The following is a 5,385-nucleotide window of genomic DNA, read 5'->3' on the forward strand; positions in this document are numbered from 1 at the left end:
AAAAAACAAGGTCACTACACTTTTACTATAATTGAACAATGGTTAATTTTCGTATGGGCGTTTATCAGCCAATACATTTATAAATGTAAACTCAACAGGTATGAAATATGATTAGTAAGAGAAAAATTAGTTAATGAGCACTGGACTGCGACAGGTTAGTTGGGAAATAAATGTATTATTCAGAATGCACATTTGGAAGGGAACATTTCAGCAGGTAGAAGAGATTATATGTAAACATTTTAGATGCATAGGCCTACTACATACGGACATACTAACATACTGCCATGTATTGTTATAGAAGAAGGACCTCTTCAGTCTCACCCATGCTTTTCTCAATTATTGTGTCAGGAAATCATGAAAACTGAGGCAAGGACGTCGTTGTTTAGAATTAGAGCAGGCAGGGTACGCTGCACTAACACTGGCGAGAGGATTCAGCCATTAGTTTTGATTGCGTTGCGATGGGACTTAAAGTAGCGATACACTGCTTCACTTACTGGATATAGGAAGTGTGATAATGGTCTATTCATCTTTTGATGTAACAAACATTGGGTGTTTTAGAGAGTGTTACCAGTTCCAGTTTACCTTACAGTTTTTCTCAATTGCTTTGGCACACTTTTCAGAACAGCCTTAACATTCTCTAAACTGTAATTGTCACAACTATTCGCTGGAACATCAGAACTCTATTGCATGTCTGCAAAATGTAGTTACTCACCCAAAACATTTAATTCATGCTTCAAAACCTAGTTTTTGTGTCAGTAAACCAGTGCCACCAAAATAAAAAGTGTTTTTTTTTTTGTTATCGTGTGAGCCACACTGGTCAAAATGTTTAGATGTTTGTTCACTATGGAAATATTTGTTATATACAAATTTCATGTTTTCTACTTTTTAGTTGACACTGTTTTCTACACTGTACAAGAATGTCAGTTTTGTCTAGCTGAATACTCTTGTGTATCACACTGAGCATTTTAGATACAGATTTCAACAGTAGGTAAAAAATTTACTAGGAAAAGTCAATACTGTAGTACACAAAAAGAAAATGAACATTTGGTCACACTTTATATTAGGTACCCTTATCGACTATGTACTTACATCAAAAAAAAAGTACAGTGTACTTATTTTCATATTGTGTTCATATTGTATTGAAAAACACTTGATCTGCTATTGAGTTGGAGACGGGTAAGGTAAGTGACAGGTTTGGTGGTATGGTTTAATGGCGTGTTAAGGGGTAAAGGAAGGCTCAACAGTGTAATTACAGCTGTATTTTTTTTAAACAAGTACAATGTAAAAACATGTATTTACATAATTGCATTGTATCAAATGATTTATTTACAATAAATGTTAGTACAAAGTAGTTGACGAGTTCGTTTGCATGGCACCTGAGATGAAGGTGGAGTTTGGGGAGTTAGAGGGATGCTGGAACAGCTGAGACTGAAGAGAGGTAAGCAGCTGCTTATATACTCTGGCTGTTGATTGGAAGATTAGATGGGCTCGCTCCTCCCTAAATTACGTTTAGGAACTTCACTTAAAGACACCTATTGTATAAAATGGGACTAAACATTTTTATTTATACATCACATTTATTTTTGTAGAAATGTTGCATGTAAATTGAAAATTCACAGTTGCTTGATCATTTTTACATATTCTATTAAAGTATGTTTTCCCCTATAAACCACACATTCTTACATAACTTCCTATTGCTCTTCCACAACAAGCAACTGTGCATTTTCAGTTTATATGTAACACATTTCTACAAAAATAAACCGCTGTGTTTAGGGATTTAGATGTTCCATGTTCAGTTGTTGTGATTGTGCTGGGCAAACTCCATATAGCCTACTGTATGCATTAATAAATAATAATAATAATTAGAAAAATTAAATCATTGTGTAAGGTCAGCTACATGAGCCTCTCTCATCTCCATCACCTTTCTTTCTTTTTCTCTGTCTCCTTATCTTGCCCTGTATCTCATCCCTCACCAAAGCTGAGCTTTGATAGTCTTTTCATTTTCATCTGTCAGTGAAGAAAGTAAACATGGGGTGAACTGATATGTATGTTTTATGAATCATATTCTTAGACAAGTAAATTTACTGAAGAAGGCTACCAGAAAATCTATGCAACTAAGTAATTTATTGAATGCATTCACAATATGTGCACATTCCTTATTAATCTTATGCCTAATATGATGAAAATGGCTTCATTGATGTTTCTTGTCTCATTACATTGACAGTTAATAACATGAATCACATAGCCTATATAGGCCTAATTTCAATTCAAAATGGCGAAATGTGACAAGTTTTTTAGTTTGCATCCATGATTATTTCTGTCAGTTGTTTAACATTTCTATTGTAAAACAGCTGTGAAATATTAAAGGGGTGATATAATGCCATTTTTACAAGATGTATAATAAGTCTCTGATGTCCCCAGAGTGTGTATGTGAAGTTTTAGCTCAAAACTTTAGTTTTTTTATAGCATGTTAAAATTGTCCATTTTTGAGGGTGAGCAAAAACGCTTTTTTGTGTGGGTCCCTTTAAATGCATATGAGCTGCTGCTCCTAAGCAGAGGGCGGGGTTTCAAGAGCTCATGTTAGCACATAGTATTAGCAGTGCATTTTGCCTCATGAAGACTCACTGAAAATGTCAGAAACTGTTTAGCCTTTTTTATGTTCAAACCAAAGTCGGACAATGATGGAGAGACTCAAGAAGAGACAACATGCAGAATGCAACAGGACGTTTCTGAATGGTTAGTTGCTTAATTTATGTAGCTGATGTGGGATATCTTTAAGTCAATGATTAGCATATTCTGTCATGATAATGTATAAATCGCTTGTGTGGGAACTGTTGTAAGATCCTACAGAGCCAGAGAATATATGCTGCATGAAGACAGAAAGTTTAGCTTAATTAGGGTTATAATTTATGTTGGCATCTTGTTTTTATGACTGTATTGAAATCTTGTTATGTACTGTATTGAAATAACATGGTCTCACCCCTTTGTTGCATGTTCTTGCCAGCTGTTTGTTGTCATCCTTAAACAGAGAATTCTTTAAAAGAAAATATCTTGCTTTGATTTGAACTTTGAGCATCGTAACTTTGCAGATGTTGTTTGTGATCTAACAGCAACATTACACACTAACTAAAGTTAAAAAATTGAAATCATAATCATCCACACCTTTAATTGTTTTGTTTAGCTACTTACATCTTATCTTGCACTTTTATAAACTGAAAAGCATTGCACTGGAATTTGCACTCAGCAGCTTCTGTGAACATAAAACCTGTCTACTTTGATTCGATTGCACATCTCAGACATTTTGCATTTCGCTATTTGACCGCTGAGGCAACTCAAAATGAGAGAAGGTTTGTTATCGGCATTGTGCAATATTCACTGAAGCACCAAAGTAGAGTTATTAGGCAATTATTTCAGAACCTTTACTGTATTCACCTTATTTTCCGCGACAACAAGGGTGGCGCCATTACGTTCGTTTTGTCATCTTACTTCCGGTTGAGGGACCTAAGCTAGTAGTCGCTAGCGGTAATCCTATAGCTGTAACGGTAGATGAGTATTATATGCTCAGTTAGGGGCTGTCATAACAATTAGATTAAGAAGAGAGAACAGTTGAAACGGCATCAACGATGTTACGAATACAATGTGAAGCGGTCCGAGTGTTGTGGTGCACTTTACAATTTACACCCACCACCTTAAGACGAGGAGCACCTGAGGCAATGGCTGAAGGCGCTAAACTTGAAGTGACCACCCAAGCGCCCTTATGTGTGTTCGTACCATTTCATGGACGGGAGGCCGACTGACAAACACCCTTTCCCCGAAAAATGGCTCGGCAACGATGTTCCGGTAAATAAGTCACGGCGGATGCTGAACAGGTTGTCAGATTCAGGTAAGCTAACTTAGCTAGCCATGTACATGTTAACCTAACGTTAGATTTGTGAAGTCCCTTCTATGAATACAGTTAAGATCAGTAAAGAGCAGTTCACAAAATACAACGAATCTCGCATTATTACAATTGCCACCTATATATTTCAAATGTAAGATAGTACAATGGTACATATTTAAGATAGGATTGTGGTACATTATAGTTTAATAATAGCTTAAGTTACTTACATTATTCCTGTAATTTATAGAGATTGCAGGTGATAGCAGGCCAGCTAGCTACATCTCTCATATTGATATTTACCTAACTATTAACACTAGAGTTAGAGATTGCGTATATACTGTCTCGTTTTTAATGCATCTCTCTCTCACACTGTTCTGTTAAAGTATGAGTGCAAACTTATATTAATTCTCATGATCAATAATTACTAATGTAAAAAAAATGTGTATGGCTATATTATTTCCACAGATGCATCGATGAGCGTCAGTGATCAACTGTGAGGATGATCACATCCACATACCCTGAACTGTGATGCAGAAACACACTGGGAGGATCCATCTGTCTCTGACCACAACTACACTTCAAAATCACATCTCAATCTGAAGCCTCCTACATCTGATATGAGAATGAAATGCGTTGAGCTGGCGCCATTGTACTGTTGCTCAACTCTGCTGAGAAACAACCACCATTCATTCAGTCGGCGAGCACCTTACCAATATATACACCAACAGTTTCCAGCTACACACTTGGGATCAGCTCCTGATGACTCTGATGGAGCTGTGTCGTAATTTATTGCAGGGTGATCATTAGGGTGGTATAGGGTGGTCATATCAGGATGATAATTTATCTATATCAGCACTGGAGTAAACAGTGATGTCATCATCCAGCTAAGTTCAGTTCGCATACAATGTTGTCAATGCAGACAGATCAAAACACTGTTGAATATCAAAGGAAGGTGAAACTTGTCATTCCAGCATTCACCAAGAGTTTAGGTATGATTTTAGGTATGTTTGTCTGTGCTGTGGTTTTGCTTTAACTAATCAGTGTAAATAGTGTATGTAGATATTTTTATGAACCTTTACAATATGACCAAATGTTGTCTATCTTAAAATTATTTCTATAAACCTTTACAATATGATCATATGTGATGTTTTTTTTTTAATCTTTACAATGTGGCCAGATTACTGTCCAGATACTGTTAGCTGTCAGTATCGTTTTAATAAAACCATATAATGTGAGCTCTTACAATTTAAAGGGATGAAGTATTCTGATTTAAATAGAATAAGTCATGTCAAGTTTGCAAATTAATTCTATCTTGGTTTATTGCATATGAAAATTAAATGGTGAAACATTATCTCTACATGAAGGTCAGTAAAAGGTGTCTAGCTTCCTGATAACAACAAACACTCTTACAACTGATTTTATCACTTGTTAACTTATTAAATTACACATTTTCTAAAATACAAATCACAAAGTTATCTTTAACAAAACTGATTTAAAATAATTCC

The 5,385-nt window shown here is 35.6% G+C and overlaps 1 long non-coding RNA gene across 1 annotated transcript; it reads left to right on the forward strand.

Annotated features, from left to right (window-relative positions):
• The first annotated feature begins 3,432 nt into the window (after positions 1-3,432).
• On the forward strand, positions 3,433-5,020 carry LOC125277654. The gene is made up of 2 exons (XR_007186960.1): positions 3,433-3,883; positions 4,346-5,020. It is a non-coding gene; the product is annotated as an uncharacterized LOC125277654 (long non-coding RNA).
• Positions 5,021-5,385: the final 365 nt, after the last annotated feature.

This window comes from Megalobrama amblycephala, linkage group LG10 (genome assembly GCF_018812025.1).
Source record: "Megalobrama amblycephala isolate DHTTF-2021 linkage group LG10, ASM1881202v1, whole genome shotgun sequence".
Lineage (NCBI taxonomy): Eukaryota > Metazoa > Chordata > Actinopteri > Cypriniformes > Xenocyprididae > Megalobrama > Megalobrama amblycephala.